This window comes from Pogoniulus pusillus, chromosome 28 (genome assembly GCF_015220805.1).
Source record: "Pogoniulus pusillus isolate bPogPus1 chromosome 28, bPogPus1.pri, whole genome shotgun sequence".
Taxonomy (NCBI): Eukaryota; Metazoa; Chordata; class Aves; order Piciformes; family Lybiidae; genus Pogoniulus; species Pogoniulus pusillus.
In genome coordinates, this window is record NC_087291.1 from 6,634,755 (window position 1) to 6,649,811 (window position 15,057).

Consider the following 15,057-nt stretch of genomic DNA (forward strand, 5'->3'; position numbering starts at 1 on the left):
ACTTGTGTAAAGCCAGCTAATGAAGAGAATACAAAGAAATACCAGCACTTGAACAAAACTAAACGCAAACTCATCTTTATTTCTGCATCAGAGAAATAGATAGAGCATAAATCCTCTCTTTGCAGATCTCACTAATCACACACACCAGTTTAATAATTTTTTTACTCAAAAATCTACAGCCTTCACTCTAAATCTCTAACTTGCTCTTAGCAATCTCCTTTTTGTTCTTTTGAGAAAAGGAAGGATGTCAGTGAGAGCTTATTTTCAGTGGGATCCAGACAAACCTACGGCCCCTTTAATCTTTCATTCTCTAATAATATCCTTCAGGGAGATTGGCTACTTCCACTGATTGTTTTAGTATTTATTCTAAACAATAGACTTACCCATTTAGCAAATTAGGTTAAACTTAGAAGTCATCGCTTTCAGCACATTGACTGTTGCTCATTTAAGATGTGGGACAATGCTTGCTCTGTGCTGGGAAGGTTCAGTGCAGAAAAATACCTTTCCTCCAGCTCTTTCATGTGCAGTGCTGCAGAAGTGCCCTGAGGACTTCCCAAGGCCTTCCTTTCAGCCACCAGAGTCAGTGTTAGGAGTCAGTCCACTGCTGAGCACAGTAAATAGCAGCAGCATTTATGTCCATCATGATCTCGGTTTCCCTGCAGGACTTATGTTGTGGAGACCTGATCACTCTTCAGTAGAGCAGCACTGATTACAGCTATCAGAGAGGTTCACCCAGGAGGTAACAGTTGCCACAAGTATAGAGGAGAAGGAAAGGATAGAGAAATGTATATGAAGAAGATAGCTGGAGACACTTTAATTCAGCTGCTGGAGAGGGCAGGATAGAACTATAAACCCCCCTCGGTTTCCTTGGTGGTTTGGAATAGATACAGCCAGAAATAAACATTGCTGTACTCTGTATGTCACTGGCATGTGGGATCTGTCATGGCATCAACAACTGCTATAGCTTCCTTCATAGAGAAGCCAATGATACTAAACCTATTGTCTGTCCTCGTATGTGGTAAGCTGGACAAGTGGTGAAAGCAAAAAATTCTCTCTGCAGTTCCCTCTGCCAGACATATACATGGTATGCTACATGCAAGAGAACATGCAACCTCTCCTGCAAGTCAGCTCAGATCAAAACAAAGACCAGAGTGGTTTAGTGAGCATTACTTTAGTTGTACCTGCATGTAACATGAGTATGGCCACTGAGACACACTACCATGATGTCATTCAAGCAGCTTGACATTTCTTAGAATCATAGAATCAGTCAGGGTTGGAAGGGACCACAAGGATCATCTAGTTCCAACCCCCCCTGCCAGGGGCAGGGACACCCTACCCTAAATCAGGATGCTGATCTTATTTAAATTCCTGACTGTCCCCAGTCGTAGAATTGTGGAATCCTTTAGGCTGGAAAAGATCACAACATGAATCACAGAATGTTAGGGGCTGGAAGGAACCTCAAAAGGTCACCTAGTCCATACCCTCTGCCAGAGCAGGATCACCCCTACCAGATCACACAGGAATGCATCCAGGCACATCAAGTGCAACAATTAACCCAACACTGCCAAGTCCACCACTAAACCATGTCCCTAAGCACCACATCTACATGCTTTCTTAGTACTACTTCCCTGGGCAGCCTGTTTGAATGCTTGACATTGCTTCCAGTGAAGACATTTTTCCTAATATCCTATCTAAACTTCCCCTGGCACAGTTCAAGGCCACCTCCTCTCATCCTGTCCCTTGCTGCTTGGAAGAAAAGACTGACACTCACCTTGCAACAACCTCCTTTGAGGTAGTTGTAGAGAATCATAGAATCATAGAATCATAGAATCATAGAATCAACCAGGTTGGAAGAGACCTCCAAGATCATCGAGTCCAACCTATCACCCAGCCCTAGCCAGTCAACTAGACCATGGCACTGAGTGCCTCATCCAGTCTTTTCTTGAAGACCCCCAGGGACGGTGCCTCCACCACCTCCCTGGGCAGCCCATTCCAATGGGAAATCACTCTCTCTGTGAAAAACTTCTTCCTAACATCCAGCCTATACCTACCCTGGCACAACTTGAGACTGTGTCCCCTTGTTCTATTGCTGGTTACCTGGGAGAAGAGGCCAACCCCCACCTGGCTACAATGTCCCTTCAGGTAGTTGTAGACAGTAATAAGATCACCCCTGAGCCTCCTCTTCTCCAGGCTAAACAGGCCCAGTTCCCTCAACCTCTCCTCATAGGATTTGTGTTCCAGGCCCCTCACCAGCTTTGTTGCCCTTCTCTGGACATGTTCCAGCACCTCAACATCTTTCTTGAATTGAGGGGCCCAGAACTGGACACAGTACTCAAGGTGTGGCCTGACCAGTGCTGAGTACAGGGGAAGAATAACCTCCCTTGTCCTACTGGCCACACTGTTCCTGATGCAGGCCAGGATGCCATTGGCTCTCTTGGCCACCTGGGCACACTGCTGGCTCATCTTCAGCTTACTATCTATCAGTACCCCCAGGTCCCTTTCCTCCTGGCTGCTCTCCAGCCACTCAGTCCCCAGCCTATAGCGCTGCTTGGGGTTATTGTGGCCGAAGTGCAGAACCCTGCACTTGGCCTTGTTAAATCTCATCCCATTGGCCTCTGCCCACCCATCCAGCCTGTCCAGGTCCCTCTGCAGGGCGATAGACATCTCCTCACCCTCTTTTTCTCTGGGTTAAATCACCCCAGTTTCCTCAGCTGCTTAAGACTTGTGCTCTGGACCCTCCCCTAGCTTTTTTGCTTGTTTCTGGACACTTCAATGTCTTTCTTATAGTGAGGGCCCCAAAGCAGCACATCATTTAAGGCACTGTCTCACACCAGTGCTGAGTACAGGGGGAAGACCATTTCACCACTCCTGCTGGTTGTGCTCTTTCTAATATAATCACACAGGGTAGCTGCATCCTATAGCCAGTGCACTTCTTAGCAGCAACACAAAGGTCAAGGAGCAAGCTTGGGTCACAGACAATGTAAACAGGGACACTACATGCCCACGATTTTTATGAGGGTGCCCAGTGCAGCCAAAGCACGTAGGGCTCTGTTTGGGGGACCCTCTTGCAGCAGTCCTTTGCAGCACAGCCTGGAGCAGGAGGGCTGCAGATGTTTACCCGACTGACTGAGCCAGCTATTGTCTCTTGCCTCAAGTTCAAGTTCCTGCAGGCTGGTAATTAAAGCAGAAATCTGGAAATCCACAGTGCAGTTAGCAGCTTCTGGTCATGGTGGTGATTGGATTAGGGGAGAGAGGGCTGTCTGGAAGGATACAGCACTGGCCACTCTGGGGATTTAAACTGATCCCCCAGCCAAAGTAAAATGAGTGTGGTGGCTGTGGTTTTATTTCCATCAACATTATCTTACAATTTATGTCCTAAAAAAATGGTATAGCTGGCAAACCCTGGGAGCAAGGCCCAAAACTGATTTAGTGTGAAGCCTGAACTTTCTCTCACCCTTTGAAGTCCAAGTTTTCTCACTCTGTCTAGGTGAAGAGAGTAGTAATGAAGTAAAGTTTCTCTTCCTGCATTTTCTTCTTGCTTCATGTGCATGTCAGAAATCCCAGAACTTAGACATTTAAAAATCAATCTACTAATCCTCTCATAGGAATAATGACACATTTCAAACACATCTTCAGAAAAGAGAATCTCATACCTCAGAACCATAGAATCAACCAGGTTGGAAGAGACCTCCAAGACCATCCAGTCCAACCAAGCACCCAGCCCTAGCCAGTCATCTAGACCCTTAATTAAACAGGTAGAATGAGTTGGATGGAAGTAATTGGTTTCTTTAAAAGGTGAACTTTATGAGTTGAAAGTAAAACCCTAAATTAAAATACTATGCCAAAATACAGCAAACCCACCCAAATGATACAGAATTAAACACACACGTTGCTGGACAAGAGCAAATCTAAGAGCTTAAAGAAAAGTTGTCATTCTGCAATGTAAATCAGACTTTTCCTTATTTTGCTTTGGTGAGTTCTACTTTGGTTGTTTGTTTCTAAGCAATGGTTAGCTAATGGATCTCCTTGTTCTTGTTTATACACAGTTGGAAGGATTGCTCAGATGTCACTCAGTACTGCATGTTTCTAGCTGAGCAATCCAATACATAGCTAACTGCACTCGTGTTACGAGGCACAGGGTGGGAAGGCAGATACTGAAGCATTGCCTGGCAGGAGTGCCTAACCTGTTGTTGGCTCCAGCTTCACTGGGCTTAGTTCTCTTTTTCTGGGAGGTGTCTAGAACAACCCATGGTGGCCTACTCAAAACACTTTGTCCTTAGAAGGTAACTTAGCTCACACAACTGGTAACAAACACTGTATCAGGTGGCTTTTACCTTGCAAGTGTCCAAGAGAGCCAGTGGCATCCTAGCCTGCATCACCAATGGTGTGGCCAGCAGGAGCAGGGAGGTCATTCTGCCCCTGGACTCTGCACTGGTCAGACCACACCTTGAGTACTGTGTTCAGTTCTGGGCCCCCCCAGTTTAGGAGGGACATTGAGATGCTTGAGTGTGTCCAGAGAAGGGCAACGAGGCTGGGGAGAGGCCTTGAGCACAGCCCTACGAGGAGAGGCTGAGGGAGCTGGGATTGGTTAGCCTGGAGAAGAGGAGGCTCAGGGGAGACCTTATTGCTGTCTACAACTACCTGAGGGGTGGTTGTGGCCAGGAGGAGGTTGCTCTCTTCTCTCAGGTGGCCAGCACCAGAACAAGAGGACACAGCCTCAAGCTGTGCCAGGGGAAATTTAGGCTTGAGGTGAGGAGAAAGTTCTTCACTGAGAGAGTCATTGGACACTGGAATGGGCTGCCCGGGGAGGTGGTGGAGTCGCCGTCCCTGGGGCTGTTCAAGGCATTGTTGGACGTGGCACTTGGTGCCATGGTCTGGCCTTGAGCTCTGTGCTAAAGGGTTGGACTTGATGATCTATGAGGTCTCTTCCAACCTTGGTGATACTGTGATACTGTGATAGAAACAGGATTGGAGAAAAATCTAACTTACATCAGTCTTGCTAACTGTCTAGATCAAAATCACAGGATACAAAGAACACTAAATAGCCTCCCCTGCAGCAATATGACCCAATTTCCTCTCTAAAGTCACCCAGCCTACTCTTCAATATTTTACATTTAACTTTTTGGCCTCTGTATTACATGGAGCATCAGGGAACTTATTTCTCACACTCTATTGATGGACTGCCAAATCCATCTTATTTAGTTACTAAAGCAAAAGAAAATAAAGAGAAATAGAGGCAAGATTCAAACATCAGAGGACTTGACTAAGCTTCTAAATCCAAGGTTTTCATATACCAAACATTTTTTTCTTTCTTCTTCTTCCTTTTAGAGTTTTTACAGTTTCCACTGTTATTGTCAAATAGCATGGAACAGACTCTGCACCCCCTTTATTTACAGGACACAAAAGCTGATTCTGAATGAACCTGACAAAGCCACATGTGTGGTCAAGAGCGGTGCTGAGACCAAGCAGCAAAGCTTCTCTGGATAGAATATGCATTAACAGGACATCATTTGCAGATGTTCTTTATCCACTTGGATTCACTGCCTTCTTGCTATCTCTGCTCACATGAGCCATGGCCAAAACAAACAAGTTGTCCTTTCCTCAGCAAAGTGCATTTGATGGTGCCGCGTGGATGGGAGGCCTCCCAAGCAATGGTTCTCAACATTCCAGCTGATTAGCATTCCTAATTGGCTCTATGTCTCCCTATCCCTGGATCTTCTTACAGTAAATCAAGCCATGAAAAGTTGCATAAAATGCAGCATCAAGGAAGTACCAGGGAGATGATGTGAAAGTATCATTGCTCTTCAAGCTACATTCCTAGCATAGAAGACCAAGAGTTTATTTCCTCTTGGCAGATGTAGAATGTAAACAATCTCTCTTGTCATTTGGCAGCTTGATCATCTGTTTTTATGGGGTTTATATCCTGTCCCATCATTAGCAAGTATTAGGATGGAAAGCACAAGAAGAAATAAACAAGTTGGACTGTGCTGGTGCTCCTCACGTTATTAAAACCTCTCAAGGACAGTCTGTTTTGCCTTGTCTACATGCCCACTTAAACAAGTCACCTGTTTTAGGATCAGAAAGACAAATCTTGTCAAGGATTCTTTTTTCCTGTAGCATGTATACATATATATATATATATATATACACTATATATATATAGTGTCTATACATACAGTGTGCGTGTATATATATGCTTCTATATATAGTATATATATAATGTGTGTATATATATATACTTCTATATATATTATTTGTTAAAGTTCATGTAGAAACTCTTGACCAAAGATTGTGTTATCACAGGGTACCAAGCCATTTGCAATGTTCCATCGTCCTTCTTCATAGCAGTTTATAACACTTGGCCTTTTCTGCAGGCTTTTGTAGAGTGTGAGATAGTAAGACATACAGACAGACTCTAGGTACCTTCTAGACTAAACATCTACTGCACACTCATCTACAATCACTAAAACCTGGAGCTGTTGACCAAAGCAATTGTTTTCTGTCTTTATAAGGGCTGCAGCTAGAAGAAAAAGTCAATGCTTCAGATAAATTGAAGAGTCTCCAGTATTTGGAGTGAAATTGCCTGAGACTATTACAAGGTGGCCTGAGTGTGAAGTTTGATACAGCACTGGAACCCTGATTCCCAACAGCTGCTCCTTTATGTAGGTAAGTTCCTTGTCTCTTTCAATAAGATCAAGAAGCCTTCCACTTCTGAATGGTTTCAGTTAAGTCAGATATACCTATCTGATGCAGCAGAAGAAAAGGAAATTACTGTCAACCAGCTGTGAAGAGCCTGAGCCAGTCTAATTCATTCTCTAAAGTCCTTCATACAATATAAATGCATGTTCTCAATAGAAGTTTGCAGCCAGGAAAGTTGATTTTCAAATAAGAACTGCATTGTCCTTAAATATTTATAGCCAAAATAATTCTAATGATAAACCACACATTGTTCAACTTGAGAAATCAAGATATGTGTTGGATGTAGTATTATGCAAATCACACAGGTGGTTCCTGTGAAACCTAGAACAAATTTCATAGAATCATAGAATCAACCAGGTTGGAAGAGACCTCCAAGATCATCCAATCCAACCTAGCACCCAGCCCTAGCCAGTCAACTAGACCATGGCACTAAGTGCCTCATCCAGGCTTTTCTTCAACATCCCAGGGATGGTGACTCCACCACCGCCTACAGGAATCTCCAAAGAGCAAGAATGTCTGAGATGAATTTTCCATGTTTCTTCCTCTCTTAAGCACATTGTGATTCACCTGTGCATGTAGCTGTCAATTACTACAAACCTCTTAAAATAACTATTTTGGACAGAAGTTATTTCACAGAGTTCCATCTTTGTTACACACATTACTAACAAGGCATAATGACTGCACATAACCCTGGTATACAGAGTTAAGAGTCTGCTTTTTTCTCATATTTTTCACTTGGTTGTTTGGAAAGCTGATAGACATAAATAATGACTGACTTGGCATGGAAAGTCAATCAAGTTCAGCAGCATCTAACTTTCAGAAAGATGCAACAGACTTTTGAAAAGTTTGGAAAAAATTACTTCTATGTAGGGTATTTGAAATAGAGAATTGTAGAATCAGTCAGGGTTGGAAGGGACCACAAGGACCATCGAGTTCCAACCCCCCAGCCATAGGCAGGGACAACCTACCCTAGAGCAGGCTGGCCACAGCATCATCCAGCCTGGCCTTAAACCCCTCCAGGGAGGGGGCCTCAACTGCCTCCCTGAGCAACCCATTCCAGCCTCTCACCACTCTCATGCTGAACAACTTCCTCCTCACATCCAGTCTCAATCTCCCCACCTCCAGCTTTGCTCCATTTCCCCCAGTCCTGTCACTCCCTGATATCCTGAAAAGTCCCTCCCCAGCTTTTTTGTAGGCCCCCTTCAGATACTGGAAAGCCACAAAAAGGTCACCTTGGAGCCTCCTCTTCTCCAGACTGAACAGCCCCAACTCTTTCTGTTTGGAGTTCTTTTTAACTAAGAAAAGTGTAGAATCCCTTCCCCACTCCATCAAGCTCTAATTTTCCTGATTTTCAGCATGCAGACAAACAGTGAGGATTAAGGAAGGGCTGAAAAAAAGCTTCATGAAGCCAAAAAGGATACTTAGAAATGTAAGTGTCAGATGAAAGTCAAAGAGCTGTTTGTCACACTTCTACATTCTGCTCATGCAGCTTGCTAACTGTGAAGCAAGAAACTCTCTGCTTGAGGTTCCAAGCTTGGGAGTTGGCATGACAACTGTAAGCAAGTAGCCAAGTCAGGCACCAACTCAGAGTAAGAAGCTGAAAGGAACCAGCAAAAACATATAAAATAGAGAGAAGTGCTAGGAAAAGAAATTATAAAGTGTGGACATTACAGAGCTTTAGAGGTGTGGGCACTAGCACAAGCAGCCAGAAACTGTCCCTGCATAGCAGTAGGCAGAGTATCACATAGCTGAGGTGGTGACTGGCTGTTTCTCCATTGAGTAAAAAGATTGTGCTACTCTAGGCAAAACTCCAGCTCTGTTGTGTGCCAACAGAAATAGCTGATCAAGCTGCACAAGAGCACTTTCACAGTGAACTGCAAGTAGTGATGCATAAAAAGCTTTTTAATCTTCCTTTACTGGTGAAGAGAGTTTCATTTTTTAGAAAATAAGTATTTAAATGGAAAGCATTAAGAAGAGTGTAAAGATTAGAAGAGCTGACACTTTATGGGTAACTCTAAATCAGGTAAAGAAGTAAAAATGAATAAAAAAGAAAAACAAAGAAAACATAATAAAGGGGTAGGATTGTGACTAAGAGGAGACAGGGAGGTGGTAGAGTCACCGTCCCTGGAGGTGTTGAAGAAAAGCCTGGATGGGTCACTTAGTGCCATGGTCTGGTTGACTGGACAGGGTTGGGTGTTAGGTTGGACTGGATGAGCTTGGAGGTCTCTTCCAACCTGGTTGATTCTATGATTCTATGATTAATGCATATGGTAGTATAGGTCCATTCTATATCTTCCTCTGCAATGTTTTTAGTTTGTTATCAGGAACAGTGTGGCCAGTAGGACAAGGGAGGTTATTCTTTGCCTGTACTCTGCACTGGTCAGGCCACACCTTGAGTACTGTGTCCAGTTCTGGGCCCCTCAATTCAAGAGAGATGTTGAGGTGCTGGAAGGTATCCAGAGAAGGGCAACAAGGCTGGTGAGGGGGCTGGAACACAATGAAGAGAGGCTGAGGGAGCTGGGGGTGTGCAGCCTGCAGAAGAGGAGGCTCAGGGGGGACCTGATTGCTGTTTACAACTACCTGAAGGGAGGCTGTAGCCAGGTGGGCGTTGGTCTCTTCTCCCAGACAATCAGCAACAGAACAAGGAGACACAGTCCCAAGTTGTGCCAGGGGAGGTCTATGCTGGATGTCAGGAGGAAGTTGTTGCCAGAGAGAGTGATTGGCTTTGGAATGGGCTGCCCAGGGAGGTGGTGGAGTTGCCGTCCCTGGAGGTGTTGAAGCAAAGCCTGGATGAGGCACTTAGTGCCATGGTCTAGTTGACTGGGTGATAGATTGGACTGGATGATCTTGGAGGTCTCTTCTAACCTGGTTGATTCTATGATGATGCTATGATGATTCTATGATTCTCTCAGTATTCTGACACAATGCATTCCCTTCTGTCTCCAACTCCACAACACTGCACTTACAGCCATGGATTAACCTCAGACACCATTCTCTTCTCATACACAAGCATCACTGTCACACATAAGGCAAATTTAGAGCAGAATAGTCCACAGCAGAAGCCTTTGGTACAGCTGTAAAAACACCATAATTGTAATAATCTATTTCAATTGAAATCATCACCTAACAACGTCTGTGCACAAGTAAAATGTTATTCCTTGCAATTTTCCTTCAGAAATGTGGCCATTACTGTCATGTTTGTCAATTGAATAAAGGCTGCCTATTTTCATTCCATCTGCATCTATTTTAAACATAAACAGAGCAGTGGGATTGATGTGTATTCTGTTCTTGACCCTACCAAGGCCACTGGTATTTTGCTGCCAGGAGCATGCCTTAATTTACAATAGGAGCAAGTTCAGAGCCTCTCACTTCTATTAAGCCAGAAAGTGGACTAACCCCACTGCCACTGGCACTTTCTATTTGAGATCCCTAAAGCTGAACAAAGAGAGTCCCAAGGGTATTCTAAGCTTCCTCCCGAGCAGTCCATTTTGTGTTTACTCTGCTATTGGACTTGACAAGTCTGAAACTGGAAACAAAAATGAGTTTTCACTGAGATGGAGACGTTTGAATGCTTCCCACATAGTTATGTCCATGTATCAGAGCACTGGAATTCTTCCATTCCTACTGCTTCAGATATTTATTTCCTCGTGTACTAATGCAATTATTCTTTTGAGAACTGGTATATCAGTTTGCTATCTTTAACTTGCAAATGTCTAAGTCTATTGTGTTCACAATTCATTATGGCATAAGATAAAATTGCATTGTTTGCAACTAGCAGGAAAAGAGAATGATCATGGACCAAAGGTGTAGCAGTTCTTCAACACACTCATTGTATTTAGAATCATAGAATCAGTCAGGGTTGGAAGGGACCACAAGGATCATGTAGTGCTGTTGCAGAGGGGGATTTCTCTATTCCTCCCTTATTAGGGGGAGGTGAGAAATTAATTTGAGACAGTGTTAATTTGTTATAAAAATTATTTATTAAAATGAATATTTGCAAACTCCTGCCACCCCCAACCACTGTGTAAGTAAGTTCTATTGCAAATTTATGAAAACAATTAGGATATAACATATTTACAGGGATTGGATTATTAATTATCAAATTATCAACAACTATAGACAGAGAGAAAGATTCCCTTAGGCTTAATGCCTCTTAACAACTATACTGTCCCCCCAGCAGGGGCTGAAACTGTGTCTGCTCTAAGACAGAGGTAACTTATTTTACAAAGGAATCAAAGCTTACTTAAATGTGTTGCCCTTAAGTATTAATCACTAGTCACCCTCCCGGGATTGTGTCACAGCAGGAGCCCAGTATTCGGGTCTTTGTGAAGCTGGAATCTTTCCCAGCTTGTGAGGGCAAATGATGAATCTTCCCAGTCTCTGGGGTAAACAGGTTTTCTCTAACCTTTTCTCCTGGTGTGAGGTGGTCTCTGCCTCGATGCTGCTGGTCTTCTGGATGCTGCGTGCTCAGGGATGTTCAGCTGGCAGGATTTCCAGGAACAGGAGCAGGATTTGTCCGTGCAGTCTCTGGCACGGTCTTCTGTACAGCTAGCAGGCTGTGTTTGTGGGTTTGCAGACAATCTGGAAGGTCTGCTGATCTGGATTCTCCAGGCTAAAGCAGCGGGCATGCAGTGTGTGCCAGGCTGCTGTAATGCAAGATAGCAGGCCAGTATAAACGGCTGCTCTAGGCTTAGGCTTGGGGGCTATTGGCTCCCCATCTATGTATCAGGTGCAGGGGTGAATGTGCTCTGCTTCCAATGATTCGCAGACAGGATGACTGCACCTTGAGATCAATGCAAGAGGTCTGAGCCTCAGTGAGTTTGCAAGTGAGGGTCTGATTCTGTGTCTAGGCCTTGCAAGCAAGTCAGGGCAGCAGGATGCTGCTATATGGATGAGAGAGCTGAGCTGCGCTGCAGGCAGGGTCAGAGAGCTGAGCTTGAACAGCTATGTCGGAACCTCTGAACACTCTGAACACGTGGTGCACCTTTACACCCCTCTTTATAGATTCTGGGCTGAGATTCATGGCTCTTTTGGCCATCTAAAGTGACCAATCAGGTTGGCAGTAAGCCAAACCTTACCCTAATAGGCAGGAGCTGTTTGCCTGGACCTTTCCAAATATGGGGATCACCTGGGCAGACCCCAGGGATATACGGGCTGTGTGTGTGTGCGTTACACAACCTGTTTACTGCCATGGGTCCTGGCAGAAAAGCATGTCCAGGCATGTAGAGGCATAGAGAGGCCTCTGTTTTGGGGCTGCAGCCCCTCCACCACAAGTGCCAAGAACTATATTGTATGATTGCATAAATTTTCTACAAGCAGTGTGCTACACCAGGAATATATGAGTTTTCCACCAAAGAAAGCTCTCAGTTTAGAACATGAGTCAGCACCCAGTGGCCAAGACATTTCAAACTTCCCAGAAGATTGTGACTTTCAAGCAGGACCATCAGTTACCACGGTGACATCTGGGAGCAGGCAAGGATTGCTCTTCACAACCTGATATGGAAAGAAAAAACAGTTAATACTTAGATATTTACTTTTATAATGTAGTAAGAAAAAATACAGGACCACCATAACTCACAGAAGTGTTAGAGTACTCCAAATTATAAGAACTTCACAGTATCACAAAGGTTGGAAGAGACCTCACAGATCATCAAGTCCAACCCTTTACCACAGAGCTCAAGGCCAGACCATGGCACCAAGTGCCACGTCCAATCCTGCCTTGAACAGCTCCAGGGACGGCGACTCTACCACCTCCCTGGGCAGCCCATTCCAGTGTCCAATGACTCTCTCAGTGAAGAACTTTCTCCTCACCTCCAGCCTAAATCTCCCCTGGCATAGCAGAAGGAATGGAAGAATTCCGATGCTCTGATACATGAACATAACTATGAGGGGAGCATTCACACATCTCCATCTCAGTGAAAACTCATTTTTGTCTCCAGTTTCAGAGTTGTCAAGTCCAATAGCAGAGTAAACACTTTAAAATGCACTATGCTTGTAAAGGCTTAGCTATTAATAAATTCCAGACCTTAAGTTGCCTTCAAACCTTGTCAACACTTATGTACACATATGTGAGTATACATTCTGGTACTAAGTACTGCACAGCTCCTTACCAATGGGCAGGGATCTCAGGATAGTGGCATGGAAACTCAAAAGGCTTGAGGAGGTTGTTTTCAGCAGAACATGAGAGTGACATTGTACAGAAGACAAGAATTGGAAGGGTTAAGGAAACATTAAAAAAGCATTTCTTTAGTGCAAATGCTTAAATGCTGCCATGGAGAAGCAGAATCTATAATTGTCTCTATCACAGATCAACCCACAAGCCCCACAATTTTGGAGTCCTTCATTTCATGGCTGTGTAATTTGAGACATCTGGGAAGTGACCTCTAAATTAAAAATGCAAATTGGGCCAGCAGAAGCTATATATTTAATATGTAAACACTGCATGAATTTTTGATAACTATAAAAGTCGATGAGCCTTTCAAATTAGACACTCAGAAGTTATTGAGCTCTCTTCCTCAGTTAACCACTCCTAAAATAAAAGCAATACTTCCTTGTCTCACCAGCATGTTTGTAAGACAAGACTTGTTACTCACAGTGGTGAAAACAACTGACATGCAGAACACACCAGCCTGTGTATCCTCTCCCACATCTGAAACTGCTGTTACACTTATCCTTCCTGCCCTCCATGCCTACATTCTCCTCTTTACCATATCCTTTTGGGGGTTATGAATTACTTTTTTCCTGACCATTTAACTGTCAAGTTGATTTTGAACTCTGACCCTACTCTCCAGTATCTGCAGCTTCTCCTCTGTGTAGCACTGCCAGCAAATGAAATGAACATGCTCTAGTCCATCATCCAGAGTTTCTAATGACAGATAACAATCCACAGCAGACAAAGGATAAATCCTTGCAGAAACAAAGCTGATAAACCTGACAAAGTTTAGAATACTTAACCAACACAGACGAGGGCTGAGTTTTGCAGGCACTTTTAGCCCTGCCTTGGACTGTTATCACACAGTCTACATGTTCTTAGACTCTGAGAATATCAGAGTAACTTCTTAATTTTATTCTGTGTTCTCCTAACACTTCCTTCACCAGCCCTATACCTTAAGCCACATGTCATAGCAAACCTCTCTGCTGTCCACAATGCTGGACAATATCATGATCAGAGGGCTGGAGCAGCTCTGCTATGAGAACAGACTGAGGAGGCTCCCAGGTGACCTTCTTGTGGCCTTCCAGTATCTGAAGGGGGGCTATAAAAAAGCTGGGGAGGGACATTTCAGGATATCAGGGAGTGACAGGACTAGGGGGAATGGAGCAAAGCTGGAGTTGGGCAGGTTCAGGCTGGACGTGAGGAGGAAGTTGTTCAGCATGAGAGTGGTGAGAGGCTGGAATGGGAGGCAGTTGAGGCCCCATCCCTGGAGGGGTTTAAGGCCAGGCTGGATGATGCTGTGGGCAGCCTGATCTAGGGTAGGGTGTCCCTGCCCATGGCAGGGGGGTTGGAACTCGATGATGCTTGTGGTCCCTTCCAACCTGACTGATTCTATATACTCTTCTTTGGGGCTGACTGGAAGATATTCCGCTGAAGTAATCAGTAACTCAATACTGTGAAGTATAATGGAACACTACCAATAAATCAGCCTTTTCAAACAAGTCACAGCTACAGCATATTCAACAGCTTTGATCCAATACCACATTTCATCATGTGGTATTAAGTATAGCTTAATCAAAATGCAAATATTTATAAAAACAAAAGAATGCAAGGGCTACAATGGCTTTGTTTCTGCTTCACTTTTCTATGTCCTCTCATTTTAATCAGTAATGTTTTGAAAAACTCTACAAACACTTTAGCAAGGTACTGGTACAAATGAAGTGGCTGTACAGAGTGATTCCCAATACAAGACTAAAGCCATGTACTACTCTGCTTCAAAGGCTCAGTGCCTGCAGCATTAAGAGAAAGAAAATATGTTTATGTCTGTCCTCCATACACATATATCCACAGGTCAATTTATACAGTGCTTAATACTGGAGGTGGATAAAAAAAGCCTGGATGAGGCACTTAGTGCCATGGTCTAGTTGACTGGATAGGGCTGGGTGCTAGGTTGGACTGGATGATCTTGGAGGTCTCTTCCAACCTGGTTGATTCTATGAAGGATTGCCTAATGCTGCTTTACTGCCCACTTTCACTAAAAACTATGATTCTTAATAACATGTTATCACCATATATGGCAAAAATGTGCTATTAAGAAGCAGTGACATTTAATGTTAAATTGCATTTAGAAATGTCACTGTTGACACAGAGCACAAATGTACAAGTTAGTGAAAAGGGTCAAATTAAATGGCCTGAAGGGATTTAAA